Raw genomic sequence first — 23,496 nt, forward strand, 5'->3', positions numbered from 1 at the left:
AAGAGGAATTGGCGTCCCTGATATTCCTTTCTTAGGAACTCCTGTACTAGCCCCTTAACCTTTCTCTTGCCTTGACACTTGTTCCCTAAATTGGAACTTCATTTATTTCTCTGTGTAGGTCAGTCCCAGGGCAGAAAAGATTCCCCTTTATATTCTGAGAAACAGTGTTTATCTTCTATTTTTTCTTTCAATTTTTGGTCTGCTAAAAGGTGGTTATTGCCATAATTTATACTGAAGTCAGCCTCTAGAGATCATTCTTTTTTTAAAATTACTTTTATTGGAGTTAAATTTGCCAACATGTAGCATAACACCCAGTGCTCATCCCACCAGGTTCCCCCTCAGTATCCATCACCCAGTTACCCCAACCCCCCGCCCACCTCCCCTTCCACTACCCCTTGTTCATTTCCCAGAGTTAGGTGTCTCTCATGTTTTGTCACCTTCAATGATATTTTCACTCATTTTCTCTCCTTTCCTTTTATACCCTTTCACTAATTTTTATATTCCCCAAATGAATGAGATCATAGATCATTCTCAATAAAATAAAAACAGTTTCTGAGAAAATACTCAACATATCATAAATACTCAGCTCTATGGTCCTAAATCGATGAAACACAACTGCTTTAGAAAGTGAGGACATGTCATCAGAATATGTGGAGAAGCAGAGAGAGCCTAGCCTCGTCAGCCTGGGCCTTCCAGAGCTGTAGAGAAGGATCAATGTGTCCCCTCTACACAAGACAAGTGGGAGGAGCTCCTCAGCCAGAACTCACATCTGGAGATCTTTGAACACGTCTCCTTGATGACCTTGGACACTATTATGAAGTGTGCCTTCAGGTACCAGGGCAACCACTAGGCAGACAGGTCAGTGAAATGCTTAAGGCCAGGTCCTATTTCCTACCAACTGGTGTGGAATCATCTGGAGGCAGTTCCAGTAGTTGTGATGTTTACCAACCCAAAGAGTCACATTCTGCAGAGCCCCAGTCTGACATCCAAATTCACCCCACACCAAACCTACATTAGGCACAGACCCTGATCCCTGCCTCAGGGAGAAGCGCGGCTGCCCAAATCCCTCATAAATGGCTGGGAGTTTCCAGGGCATAAGACAGAAATGTCAGATGCCTAGGTCACCTGTACCAATGACTGAGGAAACCTCCACCCACAGCCCCATCCATTCCAGTTCAGATGCCTCCCTCCAACTCGACCCTTCTGCACCATCCTCCTTCAGGAACTTCCAGTCCTACATTCAGGCCATTAAAGATCTGAACTACCTGGTGTTTTCCCGGATGAGGAATGTTTTCTACCAGAAAGACATCTTCTACTGGCTGACCTCTGAAGGCCGCAGGAACCACAAGGCCTGCCAGCTTGCTCATGAACACACAGGTTGGACTCTGCCCTCTGGGCACCTCCCTTCCTTCATTAGGCACATCCCAAAGGGATAGGCCCTCACCCTAGGACAGAGGCCTGCCCCTCACTGCCCCTCCAGAACCTGGGACAAAGCCACTCTGGATTTCCCCCCGGTGCACCTGTTAGTGTGCCCAGTTCTTGCAGGAAGCTACATGTGTCACAACCTGGGTGAAGGTTGAATGAGCCCCCCTGCCAGCCACATTCAAGCAGAGCCTCCTTGGTCTGTGCTGTTGAGGGGATCGCTGACATGCAAATACCTGGTGCTAGAGCTCTCACCCTGGCATGCACACCCATTGCCAAACTCCTCCTGATCCCCCTGGCACCGTGGCTGTGGCACAGGGGGCAGGTGGGCTATGTGGCTGGCTATGTCTGGGCACTCAGAGCTCTCAACTCCACCTGGGAACACTGTTTGGGCAGACTGAGTGATCAAGCTGAGGAAGGCTCAGCTACAGGAGGAGGAAGAGCCTGAGAAGGTCAGGAACAAGAGGCACTTGGACTTCCTGGACATCCTCCTCTTAGCCAAAGTGAGTGTGGCAGGGGAGGCCTGAGTGTTTGCCCACAGGTGGGGAGTAAGGGTGAAGACTCAAAGTCTGCCCTCTCTCTGGGTCTTCCCAGATGGAGAATGGGAGAGGCTTGTCTGACAAGGACCTCCGTGCAGAAGTGGACACGTTCAAGTTTGAGGGGCATGACACCACAGCAAGCGGCATCTCCTGGATTCTCTATATTCTGGCCACACACCCCGAGCATCAGCAGAGGTGCCGGGAGGAGATCCAGAGCCTTCTGGGGGATGGTGCCTCCATCACCTGATGAGTGTTCATGAGATGGGAGGGCCCTGATAGGGTCCTGCCTCCTCAATTAGGGAATACACTGATTGCCAGGGCCTTGCTTGCCCTTCAAGATAGCTTTGTTTTAGGGAGCACCTGGACCAGATGCCCTACACCACCATGTGCATCAAGGAGGCATTGCGACTCTATCTACCAGTTCCAACTGTTGGCAGAGAGCTCAGCAAGCCCATCACCTTCCCTGATGGACGCTCCTTGCCCAGAGGTATGGCCTTCACAACTCTCACTCCGTAAGCAGTCCTGTGGGATGCATGGGAGGTCTGAATCCACATGTCCTGGGGCAGTTCTAATGTTTGATGACCCATTTTATCTGCAGTAAGTGGGGACAAGGTTGTAGTTTGGATGAGGTTATGGAATGCTTGTCACAGAGTCTGGCCACATTCAATGTATATAATAAATAGTCAAAGGGATTATAGAGGAATGGAAGGAAAACAAGAGTGAAGAATTAGAGAGGGAGACAAAACATAAGAGAGTCCTAACTCTGGGAAAGAAACAAGGGGTAGTAGAAGGGGAGGTGGGCACAGGGATGGGGTGACTGGGTGACGGGCACTGCAAGGGAACTTGATAGGAGGAGCAGAGAGTGTCATACTATATGTTGGCAAATGGAACTTCAATTAAAAGAGTAATTAAAAAATAAAATAAATGGGAGTTCCCCATCGTACCGAGAGAGAATATTCTCCACCTGCTCATTCTCCACATAACATGAAAATTGTGTCTAGATTTTTAGATGATGAAGGAATAGACTCCTAAGTCTCTTTTTTCTGGCTTTTTAAAAAAATAATAAATTTATTTTTTATTGGTGTTCAATTTGCCAACATACAGAACAACACCCAGTGCTCATCCCGTCAAGTGCCCCCTCAGTGCCCGTCACCCAGCCACTCCACCCCCAGCCCACCTCCCTTTCCACCACCCAAGTTCGATTCCAGAGTTAGGAGTCTCTCCTGTTCTGTCTCCCTTTCTGATATTTCCCACTCATGTTTTTCTTTCCCCTTTATTTTTTTTAAAAATATATTTTTTTTGGTGTTCAATTTGTAAACATATAGAGTAACACCCAGTGCTCATCTCATCAAGTGCCCACCTCAGTGCCCGTCACCCAGTCACCCCCACCCCCCTCCCACCTCCCCTTCTAGAACCCCTAGTTCGTATCCCAGAGTTAGGAGTCTTTAATGTTCTGTCTCCCTTTCTGATATTTCCCACTTATTTTTTCTCCTTTCCCCTTCATTCCCTTTCACTATTTTTTATATTCCCCAAATGAATGATACCATATAATGTTTGTCTTTCTCCGATTGACTGATTTCACTCAGCATAATACCCTCCAGTTCCATCCACGTCGAAGCATATGGTGGGTATTTGTCGTTTCTAATGGCTGAGGAATATTCCATTGTATACATAGACCACATCTTCTTTATCCATTCATCGTTCGATGGACACCAAGGCTCCCTCCACAGTTTGGCTATTGTGGACATTGCTGCTAGAAACATCGCAGTGCAGGTGTCCCAGCGTTTCATTGCATCTGTATCTTTGGGGTAAATCCCCAGCAGTGTAATTGCTGGATCGTAGGGTAGATCTATTTTTAACTCTTTGAGGAACCTCCACACAATTTTCCAGAGTGGCTGCACCAGTTCACATTCCCAACAGTGCAAGAGGGTTCCCCTTTCTCTGCATCCTCACCAACATTTGTGGTTTCCTGCCTTATTAATTTTCCACATTCTCACTGGTGTGAGGTGGGATCTCATTGTGGTTTTGATTTGTATTTCCCTGATGGCAAGTGATGCAGAGCATTTTCTCATGTGCTTGTTGGCCATGTCTATGTCTTCCTCTGTGAGATTTCTCTTCATGTCTTTTGCCCATTTCATGATTGGATTGTTTGTTTCTTTGCTGTTGAGTTTAACAAATTCTTTATAGATCTTGGATACTAGCCCTTTATCTGATACGTCATTTGCAAATATCTTCTCCCATTCTGTAGCTTGTCCCTTAATTTTGTTGACTGTTTCTTTTGCTGTGCAAAAGCTTCTTACCTTGTTGAAGTCCCAAAAGTTCATTTTTGCTTTTGTTTCTCTTCCTTTCATGGATGTATCTTGCAAGAAGTTACTTGGCCGAGTTCAAAAAGGGTGTTGCCTGTGTTCTCCTCTAGGATTTTGATGGAATCTTGTCTCACATTTAGATCTTTCATACATTTTGAGTTTAGTTTTGTGTCTGGTGTAAGAGAATGGTCTAGTTTCATTCTTCTGCATGTGGCTGTCCAATGTTCCCAGCACCGCACCATTTATTTATTTTTTTATACAATAAATTTATTTTTTATTGGTGTTCAATTTGCCAACATACAGAATAACACTCAGTGCTCATCCCGTCAAGTGCCTCCCTCAGTGCCTGTCACCAGTCACCCCGACCCTCCCGCCCTCCTCCCCTTCCACCACCCCTAGTTCGTTTCCCAGAGTTAGGAGTCTGTCTCCCTTTCTGATATTTCCCACACATTTCTTCTCCTTTCCCTTATATTCCCTTTCACTATTATTTATATTCCCCAAATGAATGAGAACATATAATGTTTGTCCTTCTCCGATTGACTTATTTCACTCAGCATAATACCCTCCAATTCGATCCACGTTGAAGCAAATGGTGGGTATTTATCATTTCTAATGCCAGCACCATTTATTGAAGAGACTGTCTTTTTTCCAGTGGAGAGTCTTTCCTCCTTTGTTGAATATTAGTTAATCATAAAGTTAAGGGTCCACTTCTGGATTCTCTATTCTGTTCCATTGATCTATGTGTCTGTTTTTGTGCCAGTGCCACACTGTCTTGATGACCACAACTTTGTAGTACAACCTGACATCTGGCATTGTGATGCCCCCAGCTCTGGTTTTCCTTTTCAATATTGCCCTGGCTATTCGGGATCTTCTCTGATTCCACACAAAACTTAAGATAATTTATTCCAACTCTCTGAAGAATGTCCATGGTATTTTGATAGGGATTGCATTAAATGTATAAATTGCCCAGGTAGCATTGACATTTTCACAATATTAATTCTTCCAATCCATGAGCATGGAATATTTCCATCTCTTTGTGTCTTCCTCAATTTCTTTCAGAAGTGTTCTGTAGTTCTGAGGGTATAGATCCTTTATCTCTTTGGTTAGGTTTATTCCTAGGTATCTTATGCTTTTGGGTGCAATTGTAAATAAGATTGACTCCTTAATTTCTCTTTCTTCAGTCTCATTGTTAGTGTATAGAAATGTGACTGACTTCTGGGCATTGATTTTGTATCCTGCCACACTGCCAAATTGCTGTATGAATTCTAGCAATCTTGAGGTGGAGTCTTTTGGGTTTTCTATGTAGATAATCATGTCATCTGTGAAGAGGGAGAGTTTGACTTCCTCTTTGCCAATTTGAATGCCTTTTATTTCTTTGTGTTGCCTGATTGCTGAGGCTAGGACTTCTAGTACTATGTTGAATAGCAGTGGTGAGAGTGGACATCCCTGTCTTGTTCCTGATCTTTGAGGAAAGGCTCCCAGTTTTCCCATTGAGAATAATATTCCTGTGGGCTTTTCGCAGATGGCTTTTAAGATGCTGAGGCATGTTCCCTCTATCCCTACACTCTGAAGAGTTTTGATCAGGAATGGATGCTATATTTTCTCAAATGCTTTCTCTGCATCTATTGAGAGGATCATACGGTTCTTGTTTTTTCTCTTGTTGATATGATCTATCACATTGATTGCTTTACGAGTGTTGAGCCAGCCTTGCATCCCAGGGATAATTCCCACTTGGTCAAGGTGAATAATCTTCTTAATGTACTGTTGGATCCTATTGGCTAGTATCTTGTTGAGAATTTTTGCATTCATGTTCATCATGGATATTGGTCTGTAATTCTCCTTTTTGGTGGGGCCTTGGTCTGGTTTTGGATTAAGGTGATGCTGGCCTCATAGAATGAGTTTGGAAGTATTCCATCTCTTTCTATCTTTCTGAACAGCTTTAGTAGAATAGGTATGGTTTCTTCTTTAAACGTTTGATAGAATTCCACAGGGAAGCCATCTGGCCCTGGACTTTTGTGTCTTGGGAGGTTTTTGAGGACTGCTTCAATTTGCACCCTGGTTATCGGTCTGTTCAGGTTTTCTATTTCTTCCTGTTCCAGTTTTGGTAGTTTGTGATTTCTCAGAAATGTGTCCATTTCTTCTGGATTGCCTAATTTATTGGCGTATAGCTGCTGATAATGTGTTTTTAAAATCGTTTGTATTTCCTTGGTGTTGGTTTTGATCTCTCCTTTCTCATTCATGATTTTATTTTATTTTATTTTATTTTAATTTTATTTATGATAGTCACAGAGAGAGAGAGAGAGAGAGAGGCAGAGACATAGGCAGAGGGAGAAGCAGGCTCCATGCACCGGGAGTCCGACGTGGGATTCGATCCCGGGTCTCCAGGATCGCGCCCTGGGCCAAAGGCAGGCGCTAAACTGCTGCGCCTTCCAGGGATCCCTCATTCATGATTTTATTAATTTGAGTCTTTCCTCTCTTCTTTTTAATAAGGTTGGCTAATGGTTTATCTACCTTATTATTTCCTTCAAAGGACCAACTCCTGGTTTTGTTGATCTGTTCCACAGTTCTTCTGGTCTCTATTTCATTGAGTTCTGCTCGAATCTTTATTAACTCTCTTCTTCTGCTGGGTGTAGGATCAATTTTCTGTTGTATCTCCAGCTCCTTTAAGCGCAAGGTTAGCTTTTGTATTTGAGTTCTTTCCAGTTTTTGGATGGATGTTTGTATTGTGATATATTTCCCCTTCAGGACTGCTTTTGCTGTATCCTAAGATTTTGAATTATTGTTTCTTCATTCTCATTAATTTCCATGAATCTTTTTAATTCTTCTCTAATTTCCTGGTTGACCCTTTCATCTTTTAGCAGGATGGTCTTTAACCTCCACGTGTTTCAAATCCTTCCAAACTTCTTCTTGTGATTTAGTTCTAATTTCAAAGCATGATGGTCTGATAATATGCAGGGGACGATCCCAATCTTTTGGTATCGGTTCAGACCTGATTTGTGACACAGTATGTGGTCTATTCTGGAGAAAGTTCCATGTGCACTTGAGAAGAATGTGTATTCAGTTGCGTGCGGATGTAAAGTTCTGTAAATATCTGTGAAATCCATCTGGTCCAGTGTATAATTTAAAGCTCTTGTTTCATTGGAGATGTTGTGCTTAAAACATCTGTCACTTGCAGAATGCGCCGTGTTGAAGTCTCCCAATACTAGTGTATTTTTATCTAAGTATGTCTTAACTTTGGTTATTAATTGATTGATATACTTGGCAGCTTCCACATTCAGGGCATAAATATTGATGATTGTTAGGTCCTCTGGTTGGATGGATCTTTTAAGTATGATATAATGTCCCTCTTCATCTCTCACTACAGTCTTCGGAGTAAATTTTAGTTTATCTGATATAAACTAGGATGGCTACCCCTGCTTTCTTTTGAGGACCATTTGAATGGTACATGATTCTCCAACCTTTTATTTTCAGGCTGTAGGTGTCCTTTTGTCTAAAATGAGTCTGTTGTAGACAGAAAATAGATGGGTCTTGCTTTTTTTTATCCAGTCTGAAACTCTGTGCCTTTTGATGGGGTCATTAAACCTGTTCACGTTCAGAGTTACTATTGAAAGATATGAATTTAGTGTCATCATGATACCTATTAAGTCCTGTTTTGTGGAATGTTCCCTTGGACTTCCTCTATTACTGAGTCCCCCTTAGCATTACTTACAGAGTTGGCTTCGTGGTCACATATTCTTTCAATTTCTGCCTATCTTGGAAGCTCTTTATCTCTCCTTCTATTCTGAATGAGATCCTTGCTGGATAAAGTATTCTTGGTTGCATGTTCTTCTCATTTAGGACCCTAAATATATCCTGCCAGACCTTTCTGTCCTTCCAGGTCTCTGTGGAGAGGTCTGCTGTTAATCTAATATTTCTCCCCATAAAAGTTAGAGATTTCTTGTCTCTTGCTGCTTTAAGGATCTTCTTTTTATCTTTGGAATTCGCAAGTTTCACTATTAAATGTCGAGGTGTTGAGCAGTTTTTATTGATTTAATGGGGTATCTCTCTATTTCCTGGATCTGAATGCCTGTTTCCCTCCCCAAATTAGGGAAGTTCTCAGCTATCATTCGTTTCATTACATATTCTGGCCCTCTGGCCCTTTCGGCGCCTTTGGGAACCCTAATTAAACGTAGATTTTTCCTTCTGAGGCTGTCATGTAGTTCCCTTAATCTATCCTCATGATCTTTTAATTGTTTTTCTCTTCTTTCCCCAGTTTCCCTCCTTGCCATCAATTTATCTTCTCTGTCACTCACTCATTCTTCTACTTCGTTAACCCTCATCGTTAGGACCTCTAGTTTGGATTGCATCTCATTTAATTATTTTTAATTTCTGCCTGATTTGATCTAAATTCTGCAGTCATGAAGTCTCTTGAATCCTTTACGCTTTTTTCTAGATCCACCAGTAGCTGTGTAGTTGTGCTTCTGAATTGGCTTTCTGATATTGAATTGTAATCCAAATTTTGAAACTCTGTGGGAGAGAGGACTGTTTCTGATTCTCTCTCTCTTTCTTTCTTTCTTTCTTTCTTTCTTTCTTTCTACTTTCTTTATTTTTATTTTTTTATTTTTTTAAATTTTTATTGGTGTTCATTTACTAACATACAGAATAACCCCCAGTGCCCGTCACCCATTCACTCCCACCCCCCGCCCTCCTCCCCTTCTACCACCCCTAGTTCGTTTCCCAGAGTTAGCAGTCTTTACGTTCTGTCTTCCTTTCTGATATTTCCCACACATTTCTTCTCCCTTCCCTTCTATTCCCTTTCACTATTATTTATATTCCCCAAATGAATGAGAACATATAATGTTTGTCCTTCTCCGACTGACTTACTTCACTCAGCATAATACCCTCCAGTTCCATCCACGTTGAAGCAAATGGTGGGTACTTGTCATTTCTAATAGTTGAGTAATATTCCATTGTATACATAAACCACATCTTCTTTATCCATTCATCTTTCGTTGGACACTGAGTCTCCTTCCACAGTTTGGCTATCGTGGCCATTGCTGCTATAAACATCGGGGTGCAGGTGTCCCAGCGTTTCATTGCATTTATATCTTTGGGGTAAATCCCCAACAGTGCAATTGCTGGGTTGTAGGGCAGGTATATTTTTAACTCTTTGAGGAACCTCCACACAGTTTTCCAGAGTGGCTGCACCAGTTCACATTCCCACCAACAGTGTAAGAGGGTTCCCTTTTCTCCGCATCCTCTCCAACATTTGTTGTTTCCTGCCTTGTTAATTTTCCCCATTCTCACTGGTGTGAGGTGGGATCTCATTGTGGTTTTGATTTGTATTTCCCTGAAGGCAAGTGATGTGGAGCATTTTCTCATATGCATGTTGGCCATGTCTATGTCTTCCTCTGTGAGATTTCTCTTTATGTCTTTTGCCCATTTCATGATTGGATTGTTTGCTTCTTTGGTGTTGAGTTTAATAAGTTCTTTATAGATCTTGGAAACTAGCCCTTTATCTGATATGTCATTTGCAAATATCTTCTCCCATTCTGTAGGTTGTCTTTGAGTTTTGTTGACTGTATCCTTTGCTGTGCAAAAGCTTCTTATCTTGATGAAGTCCCAATAGTTCATTTTTGCTTTTGTTTCTTTTGCCTTCGTGGATGTATCTTGCAAGAAGTTACTGTGGCCGAGTTCAAAAAGGGTGTTGCCTGTGTTCTCCTCTAGGATTTTGATGGAATCTTGTCTCACATTTAGATCTTTCATCCATTTTGAGTTTATCTTTGTGTATGGTGAAACAGAGTGGTCAAGTTTCATTCTTCTGCATGTGGATGTCCAATTTTCCCAGCACCATTTATTGAAGAGACTGTCTTTCTTCCAATGGATAGTCTTTCCTCCTTTATCGAATATTAGTTGACCATAAAGTTCAGGGTCCACTTCTGGGTTCTCTATTCTGTTCCACTGATCTATGTGTCTGTTTTTGTGCCAGTACCACACTGTCTTGATGACCACAGCTTTGTAGTACAACCTGAAATCTGGCATTGTGATGCCCCCGGATATGGTTTTCTTTTTTAAAATTCCCCTGGCTATTCAGGGTCTTTTCTGATTCCACAAAAATCTTAAAATAATTTGTTCTAACTCTCTGAAGAAAGTCCATGGTATTTTAATAGGGATTGCATTAAACGTGTATATTGCCCTGGGTAACATTGATATTTACACAATATTAATATTTCCAATCCATGAGCATGGAATATTTTTCCATCTCTTTGTGTCTTCCTCAATTTCTTTCAGAAGTGTTCTATAGTTCTGAGGGTATAGATCCTTTACATCTTTGGTTAGGTTTATTCCTAGGTATCTTATGCTTTTGGGTGCAATTGTAAATGGGATTGACTCCTTAATTTCTCCTTCTTCAGTCTCATTGTTAGTGTATAGAAATGCCACTGATTTCTGGGCATTGATTTTGTATCCTGCCACGCTACCGAATTGCCGTATGAGTTCTAGCAATCTTGGGGTGGAGGATTTTGGGTTTTCTATGTAGAGTATCATGTCATCTGTGAAGAGGGAGAGTTTGACTTCTTCTTTGCCAATTTGAATGCCTTTAATGTCTTTTTGTTGTCTGATTGCTGAGGCTAGGACTTCCAGTACTATGTTGAATAGCAGTGGTGAGAGTGGACATCCCTGTCTTGTTCCTGATCTTAGGGGAAAGGCTCCCAGTGCTTCCCCAATGAGAATGATATTTGCTGTGGACTTTTCATAGATGGCCTTTAAGATGTCAAGGAATGTTCCCTATATCCCTACACTCTGAAGAGTTTTGATCAGAAATGGATGCTGTATTTTATCAAATGCTTTCTCTGCATCTAATGAGAGGATCATATGTTTCTTGGTTTTTTTCTTGCTGATATGATGAATCACATTGATTGTTTTACGGGTGTTGAACCAGCCTTGTGTCCCGGGGATAAATCCTACTTGGTCATGGTAAATAATATTCTTAATGTACTGTTGGATCCTATTGGCCAGTATCTTGTTGAGAATTTTTGCATCCATGTTCATCAGGGATATTGGTCTGTAATTCTCCTTTTTGGTGGGGTCTTTGTCTGGTTTTGGAATTAAGGTGATAGAACGAATTTGGAAGTACTCCATCTCTTTCTATCTTTCCAAACAGCTTTAGGAGAATAGGTATGATTTCTTCTTTAAACGTTTGATAAAATTCCCCTGGGAAGCCATCTGGCCCTGGACTCTTGTGTCTTGGGAGGTTTTGGATGACTGTTTCAATTTCCTCCCTGGTTATTGGCCTGTTAAGTTTTTCTATTTCTTCCTGTTCCAGTTTTGGTAGTTTGTGGCTTTCCAGGAATGCGTCCATTTCTTCTAGATTGCCCTATTTATTGGCGTATAGCTGTTCATAATATGTTTTTAAAATCGTTTGTATTTCCTTGGTGTTGGTAGTGATCTCTCCTTTCTCATTCATGATTTTATTAATTTGAGTCTTCTCTCTCTTCTTTTTAATAAGGCTGGCTAATGGTTTATCTATCTTATTAATTCTTTCAAAGAACCAACTCCTGGTTCTGTTGATCTGTTCCACAGTTCTTCTGGTCTCAATTTCGTTGAGTTCTGCTCGAATCTTTATTAACTCCCTTCTTCTCTTGGGTGTAGGATCTATTTGCTGTTTTTTCTCTAGCTCCTTTATGTGTAAGGTTAGCTTTTGTACTTGAGTTCTTTCCAGTTTTTGAATGGATGCTTGTATTGCGATGTATTTCCCCCTTAGGACTGCTTTTGCTGCATCCCAAAGATTTTGAACGGTTGTATCTTCATTCTCATTAGTTTCCATGAATCTTTTTAATTCTTCCTTAATTTCCTGGTTGACCCTTTCATCTTTTAGCAGGATGGTCCTTAACCTCCACATGTTTGAGGTCCTTCCAAACTTCTTGTTGTGATTTAGTTCTAATTTCAAGGCATTATGGTCTGAGAATATGCAGGGGACGATCCCAATCTTTTGGTATCGGTTCAGACCCGATTTGTGACCCAATATGTGGTCTATTCTGGAGAAAGTTCCATGTGCACTTGAGAAGAATGTGTATTCAGTTGAGTTTGGATGTAAAGTTCTGTCGATATCTGTGAAATCCATCTGGTCCAGTGTATCATTTAAAGCTCTCATTTCTTTGGAGATGTTGTGCTTAGAAGACCTATCGAGTGTAGAAAGAGCTACATTGAAGTCACCAAGTATAAGTGTATTATTATCTAAGTATTTCTTCACTTTGGTTAATAATTGATTTATATATTTGGCAGCTCCCACATTCGGGTCATATATATTGAGGATTGTTAAGTCCTCTTGTTGAATAGATCCTTTAAGTATGATATAGTGTCCCTCTTCATCTCTCACTACAGTCTTCGGGGTAAATTTTAGTTTATCTGATATAAGGATGGCTACCCCTGCTTTCTTTTGAGGACCACTCGAATGGTAAATGGTTCTCCAACCTTTTATTTTCAGGCTGTAGGTGTCCTTCTGTCTAAAATGAGTCTCTTGTAGACAGCAAATACATGGGTCCTGCTTTTTTATCCAGTCTGAAACCCTGCGCCTTTTGATGGGGTCATTAAGCCCATTCACATTCAGAGTTACTATTGAGAGATATGAGTTTAGTGTCACCATGATATCTATTCAGGCCTTGTTTTTGTGGAATGTTCCACTGAACTTCTTCTTAAAGGGGAATTCAAGAGTCCCCCTTAAAATTTCTTGCAGAGCTGGTTTGGAGGTCACATATTCTTTCAGTTCCTGCCTGTCTTGGAAGCTCTTTATCTCTCCTTCCATTTTGAATGAGAGCCTTGCTGGATAAAGTATTCTTGGTTCATGTTCTTCTCATTTAGGACCCTGAATATATCCTGCCAGCCCTTTCTGGCCTGCCAGGTCTCTGTGGAGAGGTCTGCTGTTACCCTAATACTCCTCCCCATAAAAGTCAGGGATTTCTTGTCTCTTGCTGCTTTAAGGATCTTCTCTTTATCTTTGGAATTTGCAAGCTTCACTATTAAATGTCGAGGTGTTGAACAGTTTTTATTGATTTTAGAGGGGGATCTCTCTATTTCCTGGATCTGAATGCCTGTTTCCCTTCACAGATTAGGAAAGTTTTCAGATAGAATTTGTTCAAATACATATTCTGGCCCTCTGTCCCTTTTGGCGCCCTCGGGAACACCAATTAAACGTAAGTTTTTCTTCCTCAGGCTGTCGTTTATTTCCCTTAATCTATCTTCATGGTCTTTTAATTGTTTGTCTCTTTTTTCCTCAGTTTCCCTCTTTGCTATCAACTTGTCTTCTATGTCACTCACTCGTTCTTCCACCTCGTTAACCCTCGTCGTTAGGACTTCTAGTTTGGATTGCATCTCATTCAATTGATTTTTAATTTCTGCCTGATTAGCTCTAAATTCTGCAGTCATGAAATCTCTTGAGTCCTTTATGCTTTTTTCTAGAGCCACCGGTAGCTGTATAATAGTGCTTCTGAATTGGCTTTCTGACATTGAATTGTAATCCAGATTTTGTAACTCTGTGGGAGAGAGGACTGTTTCTGATTCTTTCTTTTGAGGTGAGGTTTTCCTTCTAGTCATTTTGCTCAGTGCAGAGTGGCCAAAAGCAAGTTGTATTGGGAAAAGGAGAAAAAGAGAGGAGAGAAAGAAGGAAAGAAAAGAGAAAGAGAAAAAAAGGAAGAAAAAAAAACGAAAAAAAAAGAAAAAGAGAAAGAAAAGGAAAGAAAGGAGAAAAAGAGGGGTGGGGGAAGGAAACAAATCAAAAAGCAAAACAAAACAAACAAACAAAAAAAAGAACCACGGGGGAGAGTATCTTCTGATTCTGTGTACTTTAAGTTTGGCTTCTCCTGGAAGTTGTCCGTCTAGCTGGTCTTCTGGGGGAGGGGCCTGTTGTGCTGATTTTCAGGTGTTAGCAGTTGGGGGAGCTGCTGTGCCCCTGCCTGGTGCAGGGCTCAGTGGGGGGTTGTTTACCCCGTGAGGCCCCAGGAGCAACAGCCCTAGTGGCGGGGCCAGCTCTGGAGCCCTGGATTCAGCTCCGGCAGGAACTCTGGAGGTCGTCTGCAGGGCCTGGAGGCTCTGGGGCGGGGCCGCTGATCTGCTCAGCTCGGGGCAGGAGCGTCCTTGCTGTCCTGGGCCCTCCCGGCCTCTGCCTGTCTCGGGGGAGGCTGGATCTTGGGTTGTGTCCCGGCGCCCTGTGCTCCGGGGCCTGCGCTGTTGGATTCGCGCTCCCCGGCCGCGCAACCCCCTCTGCGGAGCCGCCGCCTGAGCGCCCCCCGAGCTGCTCCTGGAACCACGCAGCCCCCTCCGCACGGAGCCTCTTCCTCTGCCCGAGCCCCTCCGAGCTGGTCCCGGAGCCGCGCAGCCCCCTCCGCGGAGCCGCCCCCGAGCCCCTCCGAGCTGCTCCGGGTCCCGCCGGGTCCCGCCGTGCGCGCTGCAGCCCTTAGGGAGCTCGGCGCACTCTCCTGGGGGCGCAGTTGCTCTGTTACTGTCCCAGGGAACCCGAGGCCATCCTCGCCTTTCTGGGTCCTGCTCCAAGTCCCTGCGAGCCCCTTTCCGCCCGGGAAGGTTGGTGCAGCTCCTGCGTCTCCGGGACGGGGCTCTCCTGTCCTGGGGACACTGGCCCCAGCCTCAGCCCGGCTCCTCGCGGGGCCCCTCCCCCTCGGATGCCTTTGTTTCTTTATTTCTTTTTTCCCGTCTTCCTACCTTGATAGAAGCGCAAACTCTTCTCACTGTAGCATTCCAGGTGTTCTCTCTTTAATTCTCAGGCCGAATTCATAGATTTTCAGAATAATTTGAAGGTTTTCTAGGTAATTTGGTGGAGACAGGTGATTTGGAGACCCTACTCTTCCACCATCTTGCCCCTCCTCCCTGATTCTTTCTTTTGAGGGGAGTTTTACCTTCTAGTCATTTTGCTCAGTGCAGAGTGGCCAAAAACAAATTGCATTGGGAAAAGGAGAAAAAGAGAGAAGAGAAAAAAGAAAAAAAAAAAGAAGAAAAAGGGAAAAGAAAAAAAATGGGGTTGGGGGAAGCTAACAGAAAACAAAAAAAAAACAAAGGGGAGTATAGTCTGTATACTGTAAATCCCTCGTCTTCCCCTGGAACTTTCCAGTGCTGCTTGGTAAATAACTTGCTTTTCCCCTGTCCTGTACTTCTAGCAGGTCTTCTGGGGGAGGGGCCTGCTGTGTTGATTCTCAGGTATGAGCACTTGGGGGAGCTGCTCAGCCCCCTGCCTGTTGCATGGCTCAGTGGGAGCTGTTTATCAGGTGAGGCCACTGTGAGGCTCAGTGGGGGTTGTTTATCCTGTGAGGCCCCAGGAGGAACAGCAACAGTGGCTGCGGCCAACTCTCCAGCCCTGGAGTCAGCTCTTACAGTAACTTCCAAAGCAGCTCTCAGGCCCCAGGGGCCTGGATGCTCCCGGGGTGGGGCAGCTGACCTGCACAGCTTGGGACCACCCGGTGGCAGGAGCGTCCTTGCTGTCCTGGGCCCTCCTGGCCTCTGCCTGTCCCGGCGGGAGTGCTGGGTCTTGAGCTGTGTCCCCCGGCACCCTGGGATCCTGGGCCTGCACTGCTGGAATCTGGCTCCCGGAGCCACGCAGCTCCCTCCGCGCAGAGCCACCTCCGAGCTGCTCCCAGCCCAGCCCTGCACAGCCTGCAGCCCTTTAGGGAGCTCGGCCGCGGGGTGTGGCGCGCTCTCCCCCGGGGCCCAGGTCCTGTGTTAGTGGCCCTGGGAGCCTGAGGGCATCCTCGCCCCTCCTGGATCCTGCTCCAACTCCCTGCGAACTCCTGCTTCTCCGGGGCGGGGCTTTCCTGTCCTGGGGGCACTCGCCACGTGGCCGTAGCCGCACTCCTCGCAGGGCCCCACCCCCTTGGATGCTTTTTATTTCTTCTTCTTCTTCTTCTTCTTTTTTTTTCCGTTTTCCTACCTTGATAGAAGCGCGAACTCTTCTCACTGTAGCATTCCAGCTGTTCTCTCTTTAAATCTCAGGCGGATGTTGAACCAGCCTTGTGTCCCAGGGATAAATCCTACTTGGTCATGGTGAATAATTTTCTTAATGTACTATTGGATCCTATTGGCCAGTATCTTGTTGAGAATTTTTGCATCCATGTTCATCAGGGATATTGGTCTGTAATTCTCCTTTTTGGTGGGGTCTTTGTCTGGCTTTGGAATTAAGGTGATGCTGGCTTCATAGAACGAATTTGGAAGTACTCCATCTCTTTCTATCTTTCCAAACAGCTTTAGGAGAATAGGTATGATTTCTTCTTTAAACGTTTGATAAAATTCCCCTGGGAAGCCATCTGGCCCTGGACTCTTGTGTCTTGGGAGGTTTTTGATGACTGCTTCAATTTCCTCCCTGGTTATTGGCCTGATCAGGTTTTCTATTTCTTCCTGTTCCAGTTTTGGTAGTTTGTGGCTTTCCAGGAATGCGTCCATTTCTTCTAGATTGCCTAATTTATTGGCGTATAGCTGTTCATAATATGTTTTTAAAATCGTTTGTATTTCCTTGGTGTTGGTAGTGATCTCTCCTTTCTCATTCATGATTTTATTAATTTGAGTCTTCTCTCTCTTCTTTTTAATAAGGCTGGCTAATGGCTTATCTATCTTATTAATTCTTTCAAAGAACCAACTCCTGGTTCTGTTGATCTGTTCCACAGTTCTTCTGGTCTCGATTTCGTTGAGTTCTGCTCGAATCTTTATTAACTCCCTTCTTCTCTTGGGTGTAGGATCTATTTGCTGTTTTTTCTCTAGCTCCTTTATGTGTAAGGTTAGCTTTTGTATTTGAGTTCTTTCCAGTTTTTGAATGGATGCTTGTATTGCGATGTATTTCCCCCTTAGGACTGCTTGGACATCCACATGCAGAAGAATGAAACTAGACCACTCTCTTTCACCATACACAAAGATAAACTCAAAATGGATGAAAGATCTAAATGTGAGACAAGATTCCATCAAAATCCTAGAGAAGAACACAGGCAACACCCTTTTTGAACTCGGCCATAGTAACTTCTTGCAAGATACATCCACGAAGGCAAAAGAAACAAAAGCAAAAATGAACTATTGGGACTTCATCAAGATAAGAAGCTTTTGCACAGCAAAGGATACAGTCAACAAAACTCAAAGACAACCTACAGAATGGGAGAAGATATTTGCAAATGACATATCAGATAAAGGGCTAGTTTCCAAGATCTATAAAGAACTTATTAAACTCAACACCAAAGAAACAAACAATCCAATCATGAAATGGGCAAAAGACATGAACAGAAATCTCACAGAAGAAGACATAGACATGGCCAACATGCATATGAGAAAATGTTCTGCATCACTTGCCATCAGGGAAATACAAATCAAAACTACAATGAGATCCCACCTCACACCAGTGAGAATGGGGCAAATTAACAAGGCAGGAAACAACAAATGTTGGAGAGGATGCGGAGAAAAGGGAACCCTCTTACACTGTTGGTGGGAATGTGAACTGGTGCAGCCACTCTGGAAAACTGTGTGGAGGTTCCTCAAACAGTTAAAAATAGACCTGCCCTACGACCCAGCAATTGCACTGTTGGGGATTTACCCCAAAGATACAATGCAATGAAACGCCGGGACACCTGCACCCCGATGTTTATAGCAGCAATGGCCACGATAGCCAAACTGTGGAAGGAGCCTCGGTGTCCAACGAAAGATGAATGGATAAAGAAGATGTGGTTTATGTATACAATGGAATATTACTCAGCTATTAGAAATGACAAATACCCACCATTTGCTTCAACGTGGATGGAACTGGAGGGTATTATGCTGAGTGAAGTAAGTCAGTTGGAGAAGGACAAACATTATATGTTCTCATTCATTTGGGGAATATAAATAATAGTGAAAGGGAATAGAAGGGAAGGGAGAAGAAATGTGTGGGAAATATCAGAAAGGGAGACAGAACGTAAAGACTGCTAACTCTGGGAAATGAACTAGGGGTGGTAGAAGGGGAGGAGGGCGGGGGGTGGGAGTGAATGGGTGACGGGCACTGGGGGTTATTCTGTATGTTAGTAAATTGAACACCAATAAAAAATAAATTTTAAAAAAAATAAAATAAATCTCAGGCGGAAATTGTAGGTTTTCAGGATGATTTGAAAGTTATCTAGGTAATCTGGTGGGGACAAGTGACTTGGGGTCCCTACTCTTCCGCCATCTTGCTGCCCCCCTCCCCCGAATCCTAAGTTTCTATCCTCATCCACGACATTCAAACCCCGAGGGTTACAACATTTCAGACGCTATATTATTCCCATCGATGGCACTGACATTTTGTGAGTTTAAGCTATGTATATCCTATTCCTGACTCCAACAACACAACTCCTGAAGGATTTCTGTCTTTATTGATACCCCTTTTGATATCATCCAGATTTGATGTAATGATAGGATAACTCCTTGATGACAAATACAAAAAACTATATACCTGCCAGTTAAAATAATGACTCAGGGGCCCTAAGTGGCTCAGCATTGGTGTGCATGTCTTGGCTTAGGTCATGATCCTGGGATCCTGGGATGGGGCTCCCTGCTCAGTGGGGAGTCTGCTTTTCCCTCTGACACTCCCCTGGTCAGGGTCTCTCTCACTCTCTCAAGTAAATACAGAAACATTTTATATAAAAATAATGATGACTCAGTACATTGCACCTTCTCTACAAGGAGATGTTGGCTTCAGGAAGGGGCTCAGAAATAGCATACAATTCTAACTCCCAAGATTTGATCACTAGAGAGGGAGAGCACTGGGGCAGGGAGAGTTCTTCTTCCACCCTTATGGGGTTGAGTGCATCAAGCATATCAGGAAACCCACTGTCATTCTTCAGATGGCCCATTCCCAGGGAGCCCTCAGATTGATGGAGAGAGCAGCTGGTGACCACATCTGAGGTCCCTGCCATGGTCTAGTCTACCTTTTAGCTCACCTCTGCTCTGAATCCCAGCCCTGCCACATCCCAGCTGGGTGGTCATAGGCAAGTTGCTCAGCCTCTCTGAGGCTTAGGTGCTCATGTGAACAATGGGCATTGGGCCTCCCTTGGAGGGTTGTTGTGAGATGGATTAGTCAATGCATATTCCCCAAGGGCTATTGGATGGTACTTGGTAAATGTGAGTCGTCCCTTGAGCTGCTCTCTAACATAAGCCTCCAGTTCTTTCTGCTTCTCACCCTGGTCTGGGTATCTACTAATCTGGGCACATGTGCTGTGCCATGTCTGCCCCACCTCTCCTGCTACACTATCATTCCCCTCAGAGTGATGAGAAGTGGCTCTCATAGTAGCTGCCAAGCTGTGTGGGCAAGCACCTGGCCCTGCAGGCAGGTATGACCATTCTTCTCTCTTCTGCCCCACAGGATTCTTAGTCTTGCTCTCCTTTTATGCCCTTCACCACAACTCGAATGTCTGGCCAAACCCAGAGGTATGATGGCCTTGGGAGGATGGTATGGGGGAATCTCTGCATGCCAATGCTTCCTCCAGTTTCATTTCTGGGTGTGTTCTGAGGTTGAGAGGAAGGAGGAGCTAGACTACACCTATCCTGGCCCTGGGGTTCCTCTGCAGGTGTTCGACCCTTCCCGCTTTGCACCAGATGCCTCTCGACACAGCCATGCTTTCCTGCCCTTCTCAGGGGGATTAAGGTGAGGCACTTGTACTGCGATGGGAGGAGGGGCTGTTTACTAGGGATATTCCTGATGTTTGTCACTTCCTACATTTCCATGGGTGTTGCAGATATGCCCTGACATGTTGGTGTGCTGGGAAAGAGGTGTGTGTCTCTATGCACTAAAGAAATTTGGTAATCACTGCAGGCTATGGAAACTTTGATTCATTGCTCATTCAGTTTCCAGCCACAATTCAGCATCAGTGATGATTCAATGGCTCAGGGATCCTTGAGATTTCTTCACTTTATGAGGATCAGTTTACAGAATTTGACATTGTCACATGTAGTTTTCAGGTGTTGTCAATGTCACATCAGGATGGAATAAAAAGGTTTCTTTTGCACACATTCTCAAACCAGCCCCTCTCCCCACTCAACCCCCACACTGCACCATTGCCTGGTGCATGTTTCCATCCTCAGCTGCCTGCACGTCTGAAATATTTAAGCCTACAAAGGAAAATATCCTGCGATCTCTTAAGGGCTTCAAAAGTATTCAACTTGTGAATACTTCAACTTGTGACTCTAGTATTTTTGCATCTATTCAAAAGAATTTTGGACTGCATGGAAATAATCGTGAACACTTGACAGTTTTCTCCATTGTCAAATCATTACATATGATCTACATACCTGAATATTACACTTGGAGTCCAATCCTCCAATGAGGAAGTATATAAATGAGGACATTAAGTGGCCTTTGAGAGAAAATCCACGGTTTTGTATATGTACATGAGAAGTGGCATTTGAAAGTTTCCTGGCATGTAAAATAGAAAGCACACTTGAAATGGCTGTTCAGCTGCATGACTATTCTCCTGAGTGAAATCCTCCTGGGCTGCTGAAATTGTCCTATAAATCATATATAGTAACTTCTGTAAACTTTTTAAGTAGTTATTAGAAAAATTCATTTTAGCAAATATATGAATCTTCAATCCTTCTAAACGAAGTGAATGCACTCTCGCAGAATAGGCTTTAAGCAAATTATTCTCCAGATATTGGCTCCAGGATTTGTTTCCTCCTGGGATTGATTCCTTCCTGGTAGACATTGGCAAGTCATGTGGCTGCCACAAGAGACAGGAGAGGGGTAGACAGCTCAATTCCTAGCTTAGAACTAATGGAGACTTCTGTTTATTCCTTTCTGCTTTCCTATTCAATTCAATAAACCTCATTCAATATCTAAGACTAATTATTAAGCCGGACTCCATGCCAAGCCTATGCTATGAGATGGGAAACTTCCCTTGTTTCAGGGAGTTCTGAATCAAGAACTGCATGCGTCTACTCAAAGGAGACATCAGGCATTCATTCTTTCTTGCCTTAAATCCTTTACTAATTGACCCCACAGTAGGAAGTTCCATGTTTCTGGCACTGACCTGTACTTGTAAGTGACATGTCCTTGATTAAAATACCATGTGATTCAGGGTCCAGGAATGAAAAGGCACAGCCAATGGTGGGTGGGTTGTGTGTGGGGGCTGAGGGCAGACTGGCATTGCCCTTAGCCTTGGTCATTTGGAGACAGAGGTGGAGGCAGGGCATGATCTTGGATCTCCTCAGCAGTTGCTGGGCTGGGAGACATAGCTGGATAGGTGCAGGTGAGTGTGCCAACAACCCAGAGAGGGCTTTGATGCCAGGCTGAGCCATGTGTACATGCTTACCTGTGGTGGAAGACGTGGGAGGTTCTGAGTATGGGAGGGCGGTGAATCAGGAGAGGGACCAGAGGCAAGAGACATAAAAGTCCAGGTGAAGTGGCAATGAGGGATGATAGGCAGGGACACTTCTGCTATAGAATTGGAATGGGATGGCAGCTAGTTGAATGAGGGGCCGAGGGGAAGGTAGGAGTCTGGACCCAAACTGGAAGGCAGATGGCACAGCAGCTGGAGCATCCCTATAGCTCTGCCCCTGCAGGAAGCTTCCCTGTTGGCCTCTTGACTCTTCCTTACCCAACTCCATCTTGTCATTTCTATGAGGTTCTGGGGCCCTGGTGCCCCCCAAAATACGGTTAGGACCTGAAATGTGGCCCAGCCCAACCCCTCTGGTGCCCTGGCCTGGACTCCACATTGTGAAACCAGAAATGGCTGGTGCAGAGAGCAAAGAACCTAATGATTAACTGTTGTAGTGATCACTTGACTTGGCTCTGAGGCTCAAAGTTTTGACCCTCCTGTAACAGGGTTTCAGGCTTGCTGAGAGCAGAGGTAAGAGGAGGAGCTAATCCTGAGGAGTGTAGACTTTTGTCGGAGGTCAAGGGGAGAGTGTTAACAAAGCAAGGCTTGGGGTAGAGATGTGCATGTGTCCTGAGGGAAAGGGATCAGGGCTGGGCCCATGCAGGCTGGCCCTGAAGGGACTGCTCCTGGCAGGGGCTTTGAGGCCTCTCTCGTTTCCTTTTCCCTCCCTGACCCAGGAACTGCATCGGGCAGCACTTTGCCATGAAGGAGATGAAGGTGGCGGTGGCCCTGACCCTGCTCCACTTTGAGCTGGCACCAGATCCCTTCAGGATCCCTGTCCCCACTCCAAAAATTGTGTTGATGTCCAAGAATGGGATCCACCTGCATCTCAGGAAGCTCCTCTAACCCTTGTGGGGACAAGGATGAACCCCGAGGGCCTCCTGCCTGCCATTCTGTCTTCCTGTCAGTCTCTCCTGTCTGCTGGTTTCTGCTCACTTCCTGCTTCCTGTCTGCCCACCTGCCAGCCTTCCTGCTCTCCTGCTCTTGCACATGAGACTGTCTGTGCTTCACTGTCTCACCCTTTTCCAAGATTCCTTCTTGTTTGTCTGTTGCCTTTCTCCTAATGAGCTGTCACTCTGACTGTCCACATAAATCACAATGGCTCTTGTTTTTCAGGCTGTGTGCCGTCTCCCTGTCGTTGTTTCTTGTTGCCTGCTTCTCTGTCCTTATAATGTTTTCTCTTGCTGCTTTACCATATTACACAGACTTAGTTCCTTCAAAGAGCACAAATTGATAATCTTGTGTTTTAGGAGATCAGGAATCTGAAATGAGTCTCACTGTGTCGCAACGAAGGCATGTAGATGCTCTAAGGCATAATCTCTTCTCTTGCATTTTCCACCTTCTCAGAATCTACTCTTAAGGCTATTCAATGAGGGGACTAGACCTCCTCATTTCTCATGGAAATATCCTTTTCTTCAGTTCAACTGAGTCAGGTGTTAACCATACCTGTCAAATTTTTAGTGCAACATCTAGACTTTTGTTTAATTAAACAAGGGTACTCCAGCCAATCCATGTGCACCTGTAAAGCTAGACATGTCAGTCCCCCTTTTGTCCACTTGGCATTCACACATTCCCTTACACCATACTTCGTCTCTAACTAAGTAAAATAAAGTCATGCTTCCACCATCAGCTCCGTATGATTGAAACTGTGTAGTCCCTTTTCCCTAAAAACAAAGCCTAAGTTTTTGGAAGGTTTTCTCTCTTCTCCCCAAAATGCTGTAACCTAAATGCTATGGCACACAGTTCACTATTAGTATTATGTGTTACATTTGACGTGCAGGTTTATAAGGAAGGAAGGAAAAATCTGACCCACATACCTACACATGCATAATCATACTCGTATCAAGTAAAGGGAAAATGCTAGAAAGCATTACACTCCTTATTTCT

The 23,496-nt window shown here is 44.1% G+C and overlaps 1 pseudogene; it reads left to right on the forward strand.

Moving 5' to 3' along the window:
* The first annotated feature begins 863 nt into the window (after positions 1–863).
* Positions 864–22,969, forward strand: LOC119877006 (annotated as a pseudogene).
* The last annotated feature ends 527 nt before the right edge of the window (positions 22,970–23,496 follow it).

The sequence above is a fragment of the Canis lupus genome, chromosome 15, assembly GCF_011100685.1.
Source record: "Canis lupus familiaris isolate Mischka breed German Shepherd chromosome 15, alternate assembly UU_Cfam_GSD_1.0, whole genome shotgun sequence".
In the NCBI taxonomy this organism is placed as follows: Eukaryota; Metazoa; Chordata; class Mammalia; order Carnivora; family Canidae; genus Canis; species Canis lupus.